This window comes from Maniola jurtina, chromosome 21 (assembly GCF_905333055.1).
Source record: "Maniola jurtina chromosome 21, ilManJurt1.1, whole genome shotgun sequence".
NCBI classification, from domain to species: Eukaryota; Metazoa; Arthropoda; class Insecta; order Lepidoptera; family Nymphalidae; genus Maniola; species Maniola jurtina.
The window spans coordinates 648,641-669,542 of NC_060049.1; the positions used below are offsets into that span (position 1 = coordinate 648,641).

The window sequence follows — 20,902 nt, forward strand, 5'->3', positions numbered from 1 at the left end:
TTTTATTTATTCACATACAAGTTAGCCCGTGACTGCAATCTCACTTGGTGGTAAGTGATGATGCAGTTTAAGATGGAAGCGGGCTAACCTAGAAGGGGTATGGCAATTTTTCATTAAATCCATACGCCTTTGGTTTCTACACAGCATTGTACCGGAACGCTAAATCGCTTGGCGGCACTGCTTTGCCAGTACGGTGGTAACTAGCCACAGCCGCAGCCTCCCACAAGACAAAAATACGTATTTATTCATTTTTAAATAACAGCCATTATACCAATTTAAAAGCCTCAATAGCTCAACGGTTATAGGAGCGGATTGAAATCCGAAAGGTCGGCGATTCGAACCCCACCCGTTGCACTATTGTCGTACCCAATCCTAGCACCAGCTTTACGCTTAGTTGGAGGGGAAAGGGGAATGTTAGTCATGTTTCAAATGTTAGCCATGTTATTCTTAAAAAAAAATCACACTAATATTATAAAGGCGAAAGTTTGTATGTGTGTGTGTGTGTGTGTGTGTGTGTGTGTGTGTGTGTATGTTTGTTACTCCTTCACGCAAAAACCACTGGACGGATTTGGCTGAAATTCAGAATGGAGATAGATAGTATCCTGGATTAGCACATAAGCTACTTTTTATCCCGGAAAATCAAAGAGTTCCCACGGGATTTCAAAAAACCTAAATTCACGCGGGCGAAGTCGCGGGCATCGGCTAGTACTTAGATATAACTTGATGAAAAATTGCGAATTTTCATCCAAACATGTGCTTTCAGCCCCTATTTAACCCAAACCAATAATAATAATGACTTGCATTAAACAAGCTATCAAAACCATGTTTGTTTAAACTAAATGGAATCTAGGACAATATTCCACCGTATTTCCAATTAAAGCAGTGATGAGAAATTTCGCGAAATAGAGTCGAAAATCGAAATATAGTGAAGTTTTAGACTTCCATTTCTGATGTTTCATATATCGAAAGAAAACACCAATCACTTGTTGGAACGCTGATGAATATTTGAAATTCAATTAAGTACCTCTAATGTTGTGCCGTTTAATGGAAGCAATTAACTTGAATAAATAATTACCTATAGCTTGCGACAGGTTGACATGGCAATCTGGGTATGAGGCGGGGAGACGTCACACCCGCACGTCACAGGGTCCCCAAACCAACAAGCTAAGGGTTGGGACTTGTGAGGATATAATATTTCTTAGAGCATAAGAACACATGTGCCAAAAATCAAAGAATAAGAATAAGAAGTGTTTATTTGCTAGAATATAATTTACATTGTTATAATTTACATTATTTTTAACATTTATGAAAATCTGTATTATTACTTTTTGAATAAACTACTGTGAAAGTTAACTCTTGATGGAAAAAAAAAAATGAAAACCTATAAGAAAAAAAAAAAATTACATTGCTCTTATATGTATATTAGGTATAATCGCATATTCTGCCAAGCATGGCGTGCAAAATTGAATTTATTTAGTTCAGCATCTACCTTTATTTTGAGATTAATATTTACTACCCGGCTGAGTTTGTTGTGGGCTCTTCTCAGACTTGGGCGCGTTTGGAACCCTCGTAGCTTTAGTTTTAAGTTACGTGATTAATTATCACCACTATATCGTACAAAAACAATTTCGACCATCAAAAAGAGTACAATTGTATCTACTTTGAAAAAATGATTTTGACTTTGACTTTGACTTTACTATGCCCATACCTATATTAATTAATACTAAATTACTTAAACTACATAATTAATTAATTACAAAAAAAAATAATTACATAACATAAACTTAAAACTAATTACTATTAATGTTCTAATCACAGAATTATAAATAAATACTGTGGTTCTAATAGAGTATAGACCACTATCGGGCTTTATTGAAAACTGGCCAAGTGTGTGAACGGAACTCACCTGAGGTACCCATTTCGCGCTAGCCCTAATCTTATGTCAACATTGCAACACAATATTTATTACATAATAAGTGTCAGTAATTAGACAACTACCCTAATAAATCATACTCCCAGGAGATGTAAAGTATTACTAGCAATTTTGAAACCAAAATCACAGTAATTTTACAATGTACTAAATCTCTACATTCGTAAGTTTTAACCTGTGTCTGTAATAAGATGAATTATTATAGCTATATAGTGTAGTTAAGAATAGAAGCTAGTGGACGGTCAGTGTTATAATTGGAGCCACTAAGCGGACTAAGGAATGCGCTCCGATGTAGGACGCCCCCAGATGCGCTGGTATGGTCCAAGATAGCTGTATCTGGTCCCAGAATGTAGATACAGCCGCCATATTGAATTTTTTTTTCAAAAAAGTTATAACCAGTGTCTCTCAGGATGACGTAAGGTATTCTAACTATACTATTTATACATCACATCACACTAATATTATAAAGGAGAAAGTTTGTATGTGTGTGTGTGTGTGTGTGTGTGTGTGTGTGTGTGTGTGTGTGTGTGTGTGTGTGTGTGTGTGTGTGTGTGTGTGTTTGTTACTCCTTCACGCAAAAACTACAAAATTTACTAAAAAATTTAGAATGGAGATAGATTATACCCTGGATTAGCACATAGGCTACTTTTTATCCCGGAAAATCAAAGAGTTCCCACGGGAATTTTAAAAAACCTACATCCACGCGAACGAAGTCGCGGGCATCAGCTAGTTACTCATACATTCAAATCTGTTCAAGCATTTAGAACATGAACCCTGAACACATGTAATATGTAGGTTGCTTGCGCGTTGAATTTGAACAAAAGGCGATACAAAATTATTTAGGTTAGATTAAGAAATATCTTAAGACAATAAGCTTATAAGATTTTATTATAATTAGTGTTAGTCCGTAAGAAGGGTCGAGCATAAGCCTCCAACAAATAAAGACGTCACCTACAACGCCGTCTCTCCATCATTTAATCAACCAAAAAAGATTTAATATTTCACACAACATACTTTTTTTTGGGCAGTTGGTTAAAAATAGTAAAAAAGAAAATTACATCACTAAGCTTTGACAAAAACACAAAATAAATCAAGAGTTTGATTTTGACATTCAAAATAAGTTGATATTGTGACGATCCATCATCTCTATAGCTTTTGTGGTTCAAATTCAAAATAGACTCAATTATTAAATCATTTTGAGTTGGCATTGTTCGGTTTTGCTGAATGGTCCTCTAAAAGCTTTGTTATTGTCAATTGAAGGAATTGAATTGATGACCTTTCTGACATACGACGAGCACTTTTGTAACCAAAAAGTCCAAAGTTCGATTTACGGTTTAGAATTCTAGTCTAAATTGTCTCTCAGTTTAGATTAAATTTCACAATTTAATCTTTCCATTGTATATGTTTTAGTTTTAAGTTATTGGTGATACATCTATTATAGCAATAAAGAGGTAAAGTTTGTAAGTTTGTTTGTCCCCTACAAATAAGTAAAAGTAACAAGTAGAAAGCTATATTATTCCTGAGTGACATAGGCTATATTTCATTTAGAGATCCCTACGAAAATTGTAATAAGCTGCCCGTGCGAAGATGGGGCTGGTCGCTCTTAATAAATTAAGGACATAGCTAGTGACTCATAGAAAGTTCGGGGTTCCGGCAGCGCTGTATATTTTTGTGTTTGGCATACAGTATTTTTGATGAGTTGGGAACTTTTTTCGGGTTGTTCCCCACATGGCACAGTTTATTCCGATCTTTTGGCTTTAATGCCAATTGTATCAGAGGCGCCAGGATAACCAAAATAATAAAAGTAATGTGTGGCACAACTTTCAAAAATAAACGTTTTTCTTTCTTTTTTTTTTCTTTCTTATAATGTGTAAAAACTAGGAAGACTTAACGTAAATAAATCAGCTTTATCATTCTTAATCGTCCAGGTATTAGTGCAAAGGAAAAATAATTTCTCTAGCGTCGTACCCACTGACCTCTACTAATACAGTAGTACGCTGGACCTGCGAATGCCAACCTGTTTTTTAACACAATTTAGGTTTCGCTATTTTGGCGATGATAGTAGTGATATAGATAGTGTGAGTGGAATCGGAACTCAGTATTAGTAACACAGTTTAGCCGCGAAAAAATGTCCTCATCTGGTGACAGAAAGGCTGGCTCGTTTTTTGCATAAAGAATCGGACTGGCTGACCAGCGCGGAAAAACAGTTAGTATTCATGGTACCATTACACGCAGGCATTGTTTGTACAGTAATTAGATGAAACCGGCTTAAAGATTTATTCTAACACATATAAAAAAAACACACACACACACACAACACGAAGACCATTTGACATAAAATATCAATTTTAATTCGTGTACGCTCGGTGGGACGCTTCGAATCGGCACAAAAGTCATAACAGTGGGCACACCTATTCCAGCGTACTTGTTTATGTCCATTTCAGTGGAACTAAGTAATGTTGATGTGTGTTTGTTTTATCGCATCACGTCCGCAACCAATGATAATTCCCGGAAAATTTTGACACACACGTACCTATTGTGCGTAACTTTCGGCCTAAGACCTCGGACTCTGGACATTCATGGTACATTAATGTGACGAGTCTATAGAAGATACGCTTTGAGAGTCGTAGCTTTTTTTACGTTACTGTACTACTAAGTTTTTTACGTAAGTACGAAAGTACGTAATACTTCATACTTACAAAATAACAAGTGTAAATTAAAAATTTATAACACCCCCGATAAGTAAAGGTTACAGTAACTAGAAAAGAGCTGACAACTTTCAAACGGCTGAACCGATTTTTTTGGTTTATAGCTAAGAACACTCTCGATCAAGCCACCTTTCAAACAAAAAATACTAAATTAAAATAGGTTCATTGGTTTAGGAACTACGATGCCACAGACAGATACACAGATACACACGTCAAACTTATAACACCCCTCTTTTTGGGTCGGGGGTTAACAATGTAAAAAAACTAGAGTAGGAACGCGACAGATCGGCCATCGAGGAGCGCGGTTGAAGTGCGGGGGGGTTGGTGTGTGGGGCATCTCCCTGCCTCATACCCCCATTGCCATCTCAATCTGTCGCGGACTACAGTACCTACCTACGTACACGAGTAAAAAATTCAAAATTCAATTCAAAATTCAAAATATTTTTATTCAATTAGACTTTTACAAGTTCTTTTGAATTCAATTAGAGTTCCTTATTAGTATGTTCCTTTTAAGCAAGTACTTAAATATCACTTGCTTTAACGGCGAAAGAAAACATCGTGAGGAAACCTGTTAAGAGTCCTTTACAATTTTCTCAAGAGCGAATCTTTGTACTAGATAATGTCAGTGACTTTGTCAACATGGATTTAGATTTTGTAAAGATCCCATGGAAACTAAATTTTTTTTTAATAAAAAGTGCTTTGTGTAATTTGAATTATATTTTTTTTAAATTCATATTTCTTGTAATAAACTTTCAACAAATTTTAATCAAAGATATAAGACCAGAATACTTAGAAAGGTTTGAATGACGTAATAATATGCTTCAAGAAATTGGAAAGTACTCGAATCCTCTCGTGGTATCTGATTGTGATTTTCAAATTAATATCTCGAGATATGAGATTTCTCGCCTCCTTATAAGGTCTGGTGCAGATGACACTTGCTTTTGTCGCTACTACTGTATCGCTCTACTATTTCACAGGTGGCATGTGAAAAATCACGTGAAAAGCCTTACATAATAAGCTCTTCTCAGACCTGGGCGCATTTGGAACCCTCGTAGCTTTAGATTTAAGTTTACGTAATTAATTATTATCACCACTATATTATCATCTTACAAATGTAACAATTCTGACCATCAAAAGGTATGCAATAGTACCTACTTTGAATAAATGATTTTGAGTTTTGAGTTTGTATACTTTATATCATGTAATCCTTGCTTCCTTACTTAACTCCGTCTTCGTAAATAAGTAATCACGGAAAAAATCTCACAAATTAATCCAGCAATTTTTTTTAAATAAGGCCGAGCTAAGGCGCTAAATAATATGCGTAGTGATTGTTACATTGTTTATGTATATTTTCATAGTGTAGCATATTTTTTGTTTCGTTGGTTTGCATTAGACCTAAAATCTGATATACGTTTTTCAGGAAAAAGGGATTAAAATGAGATGTAAGCTCAAATATTAGGTAGCTGTAGGCTCAGTAAATTTATATTTGGCTTCATTATCCCCTTTCAAATATTTTTTTCAAGTTATATTGAAATTGAAATTCGGAACTTTATAATGAGAATTATTGTAAAGGATCAAAGAGAAATTTGATATAATATAAAATTTAAAAAAATGGTTAAATAAATAATGGCAGCTTTAAAAACTTCAGTTCCTTTTTTAACTGACTTCAAAAAAAGAAGGAGGTTGTGTATTCGACTGTATGTTTTTTTTGTATGATTGTTACGTGATTACCCGCCAAATATGAACCGATTTTGATAATTTTTTCTTGTTTGGTAGGTCACACTTCCAAAGTAGTCCCATTTTAGTTTGATGAAGATCTAATGACTATCTTCGGAGATAGAGAATAGAACTCCTCAATGGATTATTACTAGTAAATTACTCGCGATCGGTGTAATTTATAGTGAACAGTAGGTTTTTAACCAGGTACAGCATATTTTTAACCCCCGACCCAAAAAGAGGGGTGTTATAAGTTTGACGTGTGTATCTGTGTATCTGTCTGTGGCATCGTAGCGCCTAAACTACTGAACCGATTTTAATTTAGTTTTTTTTTGTTTGAAAGGTGGCTTAATCGAGGGTGTTCTTAGCTATCCAAGAAAATCGGTTCAGCCGTTTGAAAGTTATTAACTATTTTCTTGTTACTGTAACCTTCACTTGTCGGGTGTGTTATAAATTTTGAATTTACACCTGTAATACAGTGGGACCACTAAAATTTGAGAAATATTTTTTTTTTCAAAAATAAAATAAAAACCGACTTCAATAACCACAAACACTAAAAAGTAAAAATAATTGAATTTATTACCGAATATATTATGTAATACTTGTTTATTATAAAACATAATATTATTCACTCTGAAACCCGCCATTTCTGTTGGTCAGTTATCTGAATATTCATTGTCATGCACACTTTAGGACTACAAAATATCCGCATTTTAACTCTAAAACTTGTGAAAGTTTATACTGTTTTTAAAACAGCATGCCGACACTTCTGACACGTAATATTTTCCTTTTCAGGGTTCCGGGGCGTGTATGTGTTTTTTTCTATTAATTTTGTGGTGTACAATAAAAGTATAATATTTATTCATTCATTCCGTACCTAAAGGTGCTAACGGGACTCTATTACTAAGCCTCCGCTGTCCGTCCGCCCGTCTGTCTGTCTTTCAACGGGCCGTATCTCGTGAACCGTAATGCGTATAAATTTGAAATTCACAGAATCCAAATGCGAAAGTGTGTCTGTCTGTCTGTCTGTCTGTGTGCTTCGTTTTCACGACCCAACCGCTGAACTGATTTTAATGAAAGGTACAGAGTTGGGATACATCCCGGGGAAGGACATAGGCTACTTTTTATCCCGGAAAATCAAAGAGTTCCTACGGGATTTAAAAAATCGAAATCCACGCGGGCGAAGCCGTGGGCATCCCCTAGTATATTATAAATGCGAAAGTGTGTCTGTCTGTCTGTCTGCTACCTTTTCACGGCCCAACAGTTTAACCGATTCTGACGAAATTTGGTACAGGGTTAGCTTATATCCCGGGGACGGACATAGGCTACCTTTCATCCCGGAAAATCAAAGAGTTTCCAGGGGATTCCTAAATACCCATCCGTCAAACCGATTTGTATGAAAGGTACCGAGGTAGCTTGCGTCCCTTTAATTGACATAGGCAACTTTTTGTCCCAGAAAATCAAACAGTTCCCACGGGATCTTTAAAAACCTAAATCCACGCGGACGAAGTCGCGGGCATCCTCTAGTATGTTATAGTTTCAAGTTTGTCTGTAATTGTAATATGTATATTTTTATAACAACAAAAATAATAATAAAAAAAACAAAATGGCTGCCATTCAAATATTTACAAAAAAAAAAAACAAACACACTTTCGCAATCATAATAATTATAGTAGTGATTTAGATAATCTGTTTTAAATAGGATGTACCTATAGGTATTATATAATATTTTTTTAAGATTGTGTTTTACTTAATTATAGGGTTTTTATCGAAATTATGATCTACTGAAGTTGTTTCACTTTATGTTTGCTATAACGTTTACCATTTTGTTATTCGGGTTAGAAGTAATTCCCGCCGCATTATTCAATGAAGGATACGAGGCGTTGTTGGCTTTAGTGAACCGCGTGGAATTCGGAATTCCGCGGTTACCGAGCTTTGAGTGGGGCTTTCTGTTACCAAATTTTTGGTATAATTTTATGATTTGCTTTAAAATTATTCAATTTATAACACCCCTGACAAGTGAAGGTTACAGTAATTAGAAAAGAGCTGATAACTTTCAAAAGGCTGAACCGATTTTCTTGGATTATAGATAGGACACTCTTGATCAAGCCACCTTTCAAATAAAAAAAGTAAATTAAAATCGGTTCATTCGTTTAGGCGCTACGATGCCACAGACAGATACACAGACACACAGATACACACGTCAAACTTATAACACCCCTCTTTTTGGGTCGGGGGTTAAAAAAGACTAGCACTTTAGAAGTAGGTAGGTAAGTTGTAAATTGTCTCTATGATACAAGTTTGAAGCCATAAAAAGTTCTGTTCATTCATTGATCTAAAGCTTAGGTAGACTTCTTAGCATGTATATATCTAGCTGGAATATATATAGTCTGGCAGGCTTACTTAGGCTTACAGCACTACTTCGTCATCGTTATGCAAAGAAGACTTATTGCCTACACTTTCTAGAAAAACTAGCTTTTTCTTGCTACTTCATTTGCCTGGATTTAGCCTCGTAGCTTTAGTTTTAAGTTAACATTATTTTTAACCCCCGACCCAAAAAGAGGGGTGTTATAAGTTTGACGTGTGTATCTGTGTATCTGTCTGTGGCATTGTAGCTCCTAAACGAATGGACTAATTTTAATTTAGTTTTTTTTATCCCCATTACATCATTATTTGAAAGTACACAATAGTACCCATTTTGAATAAATAACTTTAATTTTGACTTTGACTTTATCTCTATGTAGGGTCCCGTTGGCACCTTTCGGATACGGATCCCTAAAAACCACTAAAACAATTCAGATCGCTAAGCCATATTTCGCGTTATTTCAAAAATAACCTAAATAAAGGAGCTTTATGCCAAAAGGCTAATCTAATCTGTGGCGAATATAAAGGTTAAGAGACTATTGGAGTTTAAACGATGGTCCTTTTATCATTCCTTATCTTAGCTCCCACGCAATAAGTATATACCTATAAGTATTTTTGACCTCTGTACAGGAACCTCGAAAGGTACCACATATTTTAGTTATCAAGAATTTACAGCATGACTTTTTGAAATATAGAAATAGATTTTTATTAAATTAAACCTTTTTACGTTATTTTGAATCTTGTCAAAAGAATCTAAGTACCACCATGGCGCAATGGCAAGCGCTGTAGTCTTATTAGTGGGAGGCCCCGGGTTCGATTCCCGGCAGGGGTATGAAATTTTATAATTTTTAAATTTCTGAACTGGTCTGGTGGGAGGCTTCGGCCGTGGCTAGTTACAACCCTACCGGCAAAGCTGTGCCGTCAAGCGATTTAGCGTTCCGGTACGATGCCGTGTGGAAACCAATGAGCTATGGGCTTAGTGAAAACAGCCATACCCATTCCAGGTTAGCCCGTTTTCATCTTAAACTGGATCATCACTTACCACCAGGTGAGATTGCAGTCTAGGGCTAACTTGTATCTGAATTTAAAGTAAAATAAAAAAAGGTGTCAATGTGGTTATCCCGCTAATATTTGTAGCATGGATGGATGCATGTATGTTTGTTAACTCTTTCACGCAAAAACAACTGAACGGATTTGGCTGAAATTTGAAAGGGAGATAGATTATATCCTGGATTAACACAAAGTCTACTTTTTATCCCGGAATATCAGTGAGTTCCCACGGAATTATTAAACACCTATATTCACGTGATCGAAGTCGCGGGCATCAGCTAGTTTTGTTATATTTCAAAAGAATAAGACAGCATTTTTAGAGATGATACATTCTGGATATATGTTGTCAAGGTTGAAACAGAAAACTCCATAAACATAGTGTGCTATAAAGGAAACGGTGGCGGATATCGGGGTAAGGAAATGTTGCAGAAGCTATTGCATCCGCTGTGAACTACGACTGTGGGTCATGATCACTGGTTTTATCCATATCCACACTATCCATCCTACTAATATTTTAAACGCGAAAGTTTGTATGTATGGATGGATGTATGGATGGATTTATGGATGGATGTATGAATGTTTGTTACTCTTTCACGCAAAAACTACTGGACGAATTTGGCTGGGAATGGAGATAGATTATACCCTGGAATAACACATAGACTACTTTTTATCCCGGAAAATAAATGAGTTCATACGGGATTTTCAAAAATCTATTTCCACAGGAACGAACTTGCGGGCATCAGCTAGTATTTACTAAATACTATATATAAATGGGAAAGTGTGTCTGTCTGTCTGTATGTCTGCCTGTGTGTGTATCTATCTGCTAGCTTTTCACGGCCTAACAATTTAACCGATATTGATAAGGTACAGAGTTAGCTTACATCCTGGGGACAGAAATAAGCTACTTTTTATCCCGGATAATCAAACCGTTCCCACGGGATTCATAAAGGCCCATCCGTTTGACCGATTTATATGAATTCGGTTGCTTAATGTTCAAATGAGAATCAAACTACGATTGTAAGGAATAATTAGTGACGGAGAGACCCCTGTTAACTGTACTTTTCATCGAAATATTGAGATATTATTCTAGTTTTCCAAGAACTGTCAAGAACAGTTAGTAAGTAATGAATTCCAAACGATTCAGAAGGTCTCATTAAGATAAGCGAAGTTAAGAATATCGACAATTTTCAATCTTTTGAATTAAAGAAATAAAAGAGAATTGCATTTTTTATAAAACGTATAAAAATAGTAGTTAAGCAGGAAACAATTTTTATTTTTCTTTCAATGGAAGACTAAGTATTTTTATCTTTAGCCAAGTGCTAGAGGATTATCTTATTATCCGTTTTATGACGTACTGAAGTTGAAAATAAAATATCTAACAGAAAAAACTGGACAAGTGTGAGTCAGACTCGCGCACCGAGAGTTCTGTAGTCGGGTATTTTTTCGACATTTTGCACGATAAATCAAAAACTATTATGCATAAAAATAAATAAAAATCGCTTTAGAATGTACAGGAAAAGCCTTTTCATAATATGATACCGCACTTAGTACAACTTTGAAAGTTGAAAATACTAATTATTTGTTAATGACCACGTTTTTTTGAGATGTAACCACATATTCACGGTTTTCGAATTTTCCGCTCTACGTGCCCTTGATTTTAGGTCAACGGTAAGTACCGTTTAGACTTCTTGATAGACAGACAGACAACGAAGTAATCCTATAAGGGTTCCCTTTTTGCTTTTTGAGGGACGGAACACTAAAAACAAGAAAGTAATGCTTATTTTTATACAATAACCCCTCCTAGGTTGTAACTTCTTAGAATAGACTACTTAGAAAGGATAGACTGCTTTATCATCTTGTTCATCTCAGGCTATCACCGATCTACTACTGAGCACAGGTCTCCACTTGGAATGAGAATGGTTTAGGACTTTAGGTTATAGTCCATCACTACTTTGGCCAAAGGCTTTGAAATTTTGACTTTGAAAAAAAAAAAGCGGCGATTGTAACGTTGGTTAAGACGTGTCCATTCTGTTTGGGAGATCAAGGGTTCAATCCCGGGCACGCACCTCTAAGATTTTTTCTTTTTTTCCAAAGTAAAATATCACGTCCTTTAACGATGAAGGAAAAAATCGTGTGGAAACCTACATGCCTGAGAATTCTTCATAATGCTCTCAATGGTGTGTGAAGTCTGCCAATTCGCACTCGGCCAGCGTGGCAGACTATCTCCTAAAGTCGCATTCTGAGAAGATACCCATTCTCAGTAGTGGGCTGGCAAAAAGTTGATCATGATGATGATAATGGGTAGACCTTTACGAATTACGATGCTTTGCGGTTGTAATATCGAGTTTTGAATCTAGTTAAGGAATTTCGGGGGTGCCGAAATTCCTCTTGCGAAACTTTATCATATAACCAAGTAATTGCGAAACGAACAATTGCTATATATTCAACCAATTACAAAATTATAATACTATATGTACTCACGGCAAAATGAGAAAATTATTTAATTAAAACTCGGGTTCCACAAAACTGAAGTTTGTCACCGAGTTCTCAATATTGTTTTGTCTCATACGAGTATTATGAGTTAATTTTACAGTGGCTTATGAGAAACACGTAGAATCTAATAAATAAGAGACATGATATTACATATGCGTGTATATAAATGTGTATCTGACAATGACACTCATTGATGTCGGAGGAATCTAGACGACACCTCATATTATGTAACTACGCAGTATACGAGTCAATACAAAAATTTAAACCTAAACAAAAATTTTTGCGGACTGCATCTGGTTTTTAGGGCTCCGTACCCAAAAAGTAAAAACAGAGCCCTATTAATGTCACTCTGCTGTCTGTCTGTCGTGTCACAGGTCTCTAGCTTGTAAACGAAACGAGTTACAAGCCTGAAATTTTGATGTATGGTGTCGAAAGTTGACCCAAAACCAAATATGGAATAAAAAATTCAATTAAATTATTTTTCAGGGATCCGATAGATGAAAGAGTACCCGAAAAAAAATTCTTACCCTATCATTGCTTAGAGCTCATTGAGTAGAGAAAGAATATATTTTTTATTATTTTAATCTTAAAAAATAAGGAAAAACCTGAGATACAGGTTTTGAAAATTTAATTCCCAGCACATTTTGTAAAGAGATTTTAAGATTTTTTGTAAAAACAAATAAATGAATAAATTCATTGTTTAAAAACATAGGCACAGGTAACTCTACAAGCTAAATATTTTTACTATCTACAGACTATCGATTTAATTTTAATTTTTCAACTCTACTCACTCAATAGTTACTCTTATCAAAAAGCACTTGAAAATTTTATAATTATTTAGTTAGTCGCTCCCGTCAGGCAATAAATTGGCATCGCAGAAGTTATTGTAACGTAAAAAAATATTTCATTAAATCATCGAGCTTTTTGAAATTGGGTGCTACGCTGCTACGAGTGTGCTACGGAAGCCATTAGTACCGACGGATGAACGGATCTTTATTATTATTCCTATTAACTCATGCGAAATTCATACATGGATCCCTACCAGTATTTTATAAATGCGACAATGTGTCTGTCTGTAATTGGTCTTTTACCTTTTCACGGCCCATGCGTTTCACAGATTTTGACGTTTGATACAGAGTTCTTGAGATTCTTGGACATAACTTACTCTTTATGACTTACCCGTCTCATCGATTTTGATGAGAGGTATATACAGAGATAGCTTGTATCCCGGCTAAGGACCTAGGCTTCTTTTGGCCCCGGAAATAAAAGAGTTCCCACGGGATTTTAAACACTCAAATCTAGTTTTAAATCAAATGGTCACAATATTGCCAATAATAATGTTAGGAAAATGAATTTAATACTTTTTTCTAAATTAGTGCAAAACGTTTTAATAATTTATTCAAAGAGTCAATAAAGTTACTTCTCTCTTACAGTTAATAATTATTATTAAATATACCAAGTACTACTAATAACAACTTTGTAAAAGTAAAATAAAGATTGCTTCCATAATTTCTTATGGGAAATCAAGATTCTCTCGGAAACTTTATCAGTCATGCAAACTAGTCGCATACACTTTTTAATTAAAGTATTAACTACAGTCGACTTATTTTTCTTTTCTTATACTTATTTTTGTTAAAAATACCGCAGTTTTTATAACGAAAAAGCACTGACAAGTACAGAAAAAGAATGAAAGTTGGACTTACGTGTTAATTGAAATTGAAAATTTATTTGCTAAATATGGGTGGCTTACAAAGTATTATCTAAATAGTCCCTGCATATTTACTGAAACTTCAGCATGCAAATATTAATAATATACTCTACAGGTGATTTGTACTATAACTTTAACAAAAGAGTTGATTAATTAATCTTAATAATTAATATAAGTAATTGTTATAATAATTAATTAATCGAAAAGTGAGAATAGTTCTTTGAACAGTATTGTAAAACTTCCAATTACGTACTGCCTTAGCTAAGTTTTCATATTTTAGACCCCTATATTTTTAGTCATGGATGCCCCTGTTATTTGGTCTTAGAAAAAACACTGAATTTATTGAAAAAAAGTCCTAACACTAAAAGTAAGTCTGAAAAGTATGACACAAGTTCGATTGAAATACACAAGCTGTCTTTTAATAGCCGAAAACTTAATTTACTCGGCCTTTTTGATTCACAAAAGATTGATTTATCTTATTTATCAAAATAAGTTTGCAAAGTTTCTGAAGAACTGTCAAAAAGCTATTTTTCTTTTCTATTGTTTATATAACTTTTGATTTATCTTGTATTAAATAAAAGTAAGGCTGAAAAGTATGACACAACGACTTACATACTACAAGTTGCCTTTTAATAGCTGAAAACTTATTTCTCGGCCTTTTGATTATTAAAAATTTTTATTTATCTTATTTTTAAATAAAAGTTTAACTTTGCAAAGCACAAGAAAAGTTCGACTTACGTGCTACAATACAAGCTGCTTTTTAATCATTGAAAACTTTTTCGCCTTTTTGATTTATAAAATTTTGGATTTATCTTCTTTTTTTTTAATAAAATTAAATCTGAAAAGCGAGACAAAAGTTTGACTTAGATGCTGAAAACTGCGTTTAAATCGCTGAAGACTTAATTTTTTTGGCGTTTTTGACTCAATAAAGGTTGATTTATCTTGTTTTTAAATAAAAATAAGATTGCAAAGTACGAGAAAAGTTCAACGTGCAACTAAGTTGTCTTTTTATCATTGAAATCATTCTTTTCTGCATTTTTGATTTATAAAACTTTGGATTTTTCTTGTTTTTAAATACAAGTGAATCTGAAAATCGAGACAAAAGTTTGACTTAGATGCTACAAACTGCCTTTAAATCGCTGAAAACTTTATTTTCTCGGCCTTTTTGACTCATGAAAGCTTGATTTATCTTGTTTCTAGTTAAAAGTTAGTCTGCAAAGTATAACAAAAGTTGGACTTACGTGCTAGGCAGCGCTGAGACGACCTGTTACGCAGCATACGACTCAACGCGCTCGCGGCACTAACTGCGTGGTACAGGTTATCCCGGCCTTATATAGCCGCCCATGGGAGGGGCTGATCACTTGTTGAACTTCAAGGGTTCCCTATACCTATCCTCGGCCTTTTGACGACCTCCGGCGCAGTGGTGAGTGCCGTGGAGCCAGAAAAAGCATGTTATACGCATCACCACCACGCAACACCACACAAATCCACTAAAACACACTCTACGCAAGTTCTAAAACATATCTTCAGGAGACTTTAAAATGCATAATTGCAAAGCGAAAGTCTTTAGGGCAAGAGTCAACAATTTCACTTTGCAGTAATGCATTTTAAAGTCTCCTGAAGATATGTGTTGGAATTACAAGTGTAAATTAAAAATTTAGAACACCCCCGACAAAACGAACGTTACAGTAACTAGAAAAGAGCTGATAACTTTCAAACAGCTGAACCGATTTTCTTAGATTATAGCTAAGAACACTCGATCAAGCCACCTTTCAAACAAAAAAAAACTGAATTAAAATCGGTTCAGTAGTTTAGGAGCGACGATACCACAGACAGATACACAGATAAACAGGTAGACACGTCAAACTTATAACACCCCTCTTTTTGGCTCGGGGGTTAAAAATAAATATGCGTAGAGTGTGTTTTAATGGATTTGTGTGGTGTTGCGTGGTAGTGGTGTGTATTGCTTGCATTTCCTGCGCATGCATGTGCATGTTTCATATATTGTTCCATAAATTTTGATGCACCACACCTAAGTACTAAAAAACCAGGGAGAGAAAATAGGTTAAGGCAAATATTATGTGAACTTGGATTTATTAAAGATCCCGTTAGATTTTTCGAAATCATCTCAAGATCTCTAGTTTTAAGATAAACAAAATATTCGTTATTTGTAGTAGTGTTTTTATTAGTCGAGCTGCATATTATTATTTTTATTTAATTTTAAATTAAAATTAAATAATTTGTTAGGTAACAGAAAATCGAATCCTTTATGCCGAACATTAATCAATATGGGAACACAAGTCGGTAATAGATGGTAGTTTATCGAGCACCATAAATTCAGATAACATTAATTTATGGGACGAGCCTAAATTAATTTTGTAGTGTTATATGATTGCCGTATATTTACGCGGATAATATTTAATATTTATAGTAAATAAATACCTACGCATTTACGTCATACTAACATGTTATTTTTGTGGGTTTATTAATTATTTGGCATATCCTATACAACTTAATTTATAAATGCGAAAATGTTAGATGATTCGTGTTTCAATCACACCACAACGCAGCAATAGATCGAGTTATTTTGACGTGACAACGTCTTATAATTCGATAGAGCCGGCTGCACGCACGAAAAAACATGACTCATGCGGCGTTACCTCGCTCTGAGGCGTTCCATGTAAGGCTTGAAGTGCAAGCGAGAGCGCGGAACGAGCGACAAAGAAGCACAATCGGCCTTTGTTGTCACGTTCAACTATCGTCAGTAAACCGACTTTACAGACAACCAATTTTTTGCATAGATGGAGCAACCCTGGTACTCTGTACTGGTATTTCTCACGCGCGAGGGTGTCTCACGACAATATCCATACTTCCATACTATTAATATTATAAATGCGAAGGTGTTCTGTCTGTCTGTCTGTTAGCTTTTCACGACCCAACAGATTTATCAATTTTGATGAAATTTGGTACAGATTTAGCTTACATCCCAGGGAAGGACACAGGCACTTTTTAGCCCGGAAAACCTAAGAGTTGCCACGGGATTCTTAAAGCCCCGTCCGTTTAACCGATTAATATGAAAGGGACCGAGATAGCTTGCGTCCCGGAAATTGGCATAGGCAACTTTTTGTCCCAGAAAACGAAAGAGTTCCGACGGGATTTTTAAATCTACGCGGATGAAGTCGCGGGCATCATCTAGTTGCCAGTAAAATTGCACTTAGTCAGATTCTATGAGTCACGTACACAAGCATACGAATTGGTCTTCACTTTTTAAAATTATAATTGTATTGCTTTGCCTCTCGGGAAGTTATATAATATCTTTGGGATATTATGGTTAAAGACTTGGTTAGTACGCACTATTGATGTCGGAACCACTTTGTGGTACCTACATAACATTCTTTGTAGGTAGCAGAAGGCCCACACGTGGGCTGGCACGCCTTCGCGTTCTATTACAGCCGGGAATCAAACTTTATACCCATTGTTGTATTATTAATTGACCCTTGAGTTTTAGGACAGATAACTTTCATACTCCCACGTTGTGGACGGTTGGGTACGTCAAACTACAATTTTATAGTAATGAAAACATAAACTTATTATAATCCATACTAATATTATAAATGCAAAAGTGTGTCTGTCTGTCTGTCTGTCTGCTACGTTTTCACGGCCCAACCACTGAACCGATTTTAATGAAATTTGGTACAGACATGGGATACATCCCGGGGAAGGACATAGGCTACTTTTTATCCCGGAAAATCAAAGGGTTCCTACGGGATTTTAAAAAAAACGAAATCCAAGCGGGCGAAGCCGCGGGCATCCTCTAGTATTAACTTTGATGAAAAGCTTTTTTAACCCCCGACCCAAAAAAAGGGATGTTATAAGTTTGACGTGTATATCTATGTATCTGTCTATGGCATCGTAGCTCCAAAACTAATGAACCGATTTTAATTTAGTTTTTTTGTTTGAAAGGTGGCTTGATCGAGAGTGTTCTTAGCTATAATCGAAGAAAATCGGTTCAGCCGTTTGAAAGTTATCAGCTCCTTTCGAGTTACTGTAACCTTCACTTGTCGGGGGTGTTATAAATTTTTAATTTAGACTTGTAAATTTAGGTTACGTAGTATGATATGATGGGTAGCGATAATATGATGTACTAGTATTTCATGTGTTGGTGGTCCCATCCCACTACATTAGCTACGGCATACTACGCAGATCCTCTTGGAGTAGAGGGTGGATCCATTCACACTATATACTTCGTCATCCCAACCCAACGCCGCCGACCCACTGCCTGAACGCGGGGCTCTCAGAAAGTGAAGGGTTAGGCCATAGATGACTACGCTAGCCAAGTGTGGATCGAGAAATTTCGCAGACCTTTTATGAGAGATAATTATTGAGAAATATCAGGAACCACAGTTTTAAAACAAGTGTAAATTAAAAATTTATAACACCCCCGACAAGTGAAGGTTACAGTAACTAGAAAAGAGTTGATAACTTTCAAACGGCTGAACCGATTTTCTTGGATTATAGCTAAGAACACTCGATCAAGCCACCATTCAAACAAAAAAAACTAAATTAAAATCGGTTCATTAGGAGCTACGATGCCACAGACAGATACACAGATACACACGTTTAACTTATAACACCCCTCTTTTTGGGTCGGGGGTTAATAATGTTACTTGTAATTAAAAAGCTTCAATGATAACCAGTCTCTTCTATTCTTGAGTTAAACATAATTTGGCTATTGAAACATCCGGCCTTACCTTCCTTAATTAAGTAGATTCTTATAAAGGCCTTCTAATTAAATTCTCAAAGGTCTGTTCGTGAGTTAGCTTTTATGTTTTTAGGGTTCCGTACCTCAAAAGGAATAACGGAACCCTTTGTTGTCCGTCCGTCCGTCCGTCCGTCGTGTCTGTCAAGAAAACCTATAGGGTACTTCCCGTTGGTCTTATAGCACAAGTAAAGGAATAAATCCAAAAACCGTGAATTTGTGGTTACATCACAAAAAAAAAATGTGTTCATGAATAAATTAATTTACTAAATCACATTAACTAGAATTGTAATATTAGCTTTAATTAAACCAATGTTCCTACTTTGCAACGCGAACGCCCTGACGAGGCTTAATGTCTGTTATTATAACAGTTTTTATGAAGACATGAATGCAAATGAAGAAAGAACAAAGAATGACTTGCAGTGTTCTACATAAAAGAGCGTATATCTTGTACGATGGTACGGAACCCTTCATGTGCGAGGCCGACTCGAACTTGGCTGATTTTTACCAACCAAGTCCCTAGCTTGAATTGTACTGCGTAGGATGGGGCCACTCTACGCGAGGGATGGTGACAAAATTACAAATAGTTTACTATGAATGGAGGGCAGAGATATAGTAAAGCCTTAAAATAGACACAGACTATTATCGTCTCCGTCTTTTGTTAAGTAGCTATTATTAGTAACTATTATTTATTAGGGAAATGTATCATTCTTTTATGCTTTAATAATATAAATGCGAAAGTTTGTCTGTCTTACTCAATTATATTATGACTTATTTACTTGACGAAATGAAGCCTAGCTCGCTCAGAGATTTTTACTCTCGCGAATCAAAAAACAAAATTAAAATGTAAACAAATAAATAATAAGTATTTTCAATTTTCAAAGTAAGAAAACTTTACCAAGTGGGGTATCATATGAAAGAGCTTTACCTGTACATTCTAAAACAGATTTTTATTTATTTTTATGAATAATAGTTTTTAAAATGTCGGAAAAAAGACCCGAGTACGGAACCCTCGGTGCGTGAGTCTGACTAGCACTTGGCCGGTTTTTTGTGTATGTTTATTACGCGATTACTCCGTCAATTAATTATGAACCGATTATAACTATAGAACTAATTTAACTCTTGTATACATAGCATTTTAATATATTCGGTAATAAATTAAATTATTTTTTTTTATTTTTAGTGTTTGTGGTTACTGAAGTCGGTTCTTATCTTTGAAAAAAAATTCAGGTAGAGCAGTTGTTTTTTGATTTTCTTAATTACTGATGTATTTACACTGTGGTCGTGTATGGTAGAGCTTAACGGCACAATAACCATAAAGTTGATTCCACTTTGTTTTACACCGACTCCATGGGGTGTCTCCTCGTAACACCATGACTAATATGAGGATTGCGTGAGATTTGAGGCAATTTACTTGAATAGCCCTCTTTTAATTACTAGAAAATGTAGTAGTTGTAAAACTGAATGGTGTTTATTTACTTAAAGAAACGTGATCTACGAACTTTGATTTTTATGGTTACGGAGTAAAACAAAGATGTCTGCCTTCTTTTTTATTCAGACAATAAGTTAGCCCTTGACTGCAATCTCACCTGGTGGTAAGTGATGATGCAGTTTAAGATAGAAGTAGGCTAACTTGGAAGGGGTATGGAAGTTTTCCCTTTGGTTTCTACAAGGCGTCGTACCGGAACACTAAATCGCTTGGCGGCATGGCTTTGCCGGTAGGGTGGTAACTAGCCGCGGCCCAAGCCTTCTACCAGACCAGACCACTTTAGAAATTATAAAATTTCAAACCCCTGCCGGGAATCGAATCCGGGACCTCCCACTAATAACCAATTTTAAGTTTCAATGTTATATTTTCAATAAATAACTTAAAATTTAAAAAACCCCCGACACAAAAACCTCTATAAGAAAACTAGAAAAGAGCTGATAGCTTTCAAACGGCTGAACCGATTTTTTTCGATTATAGCTAAGAACACTCTCGATCAAGCCATCTTTCAAACAAAAAACTAAATTAAAATCGGTTCATTCGTTTAGGAGCTACGATGCCACAGACAGATACACATACACTCACGTCAAACTTATAATACCCCTCTTTTTGGGTCGGGGGTTAAAATAGAAGATATGTACCTATGTCCAGCTGTGGACATAGTGTGGATTGGTTGTAAATTTAGTAT

General features: G+C 35.4%; 1 protein-coding gene across 1 annotated transcript in view; it reads right to left on the bottom strand.

The window, feature by feature from the left end:
- Positions 1–15,287, bottom strand: part of LOC123876132 (allatostatin-A) — a 40,842-nt gene extending 25,555 nt beyond the window's left edge. The window contains exon 1 of the mRNA XM_045922286.1: positions 15,211–15,287. The gene's annotated coding sequence lies outside the window, so the exon portion shown is untranslated. The remainder of the gene's footprint in view (positions 1–15,210) is intronic.
- Positions 15,288–20,902: the final 5,615 nt, after the last annotated feature.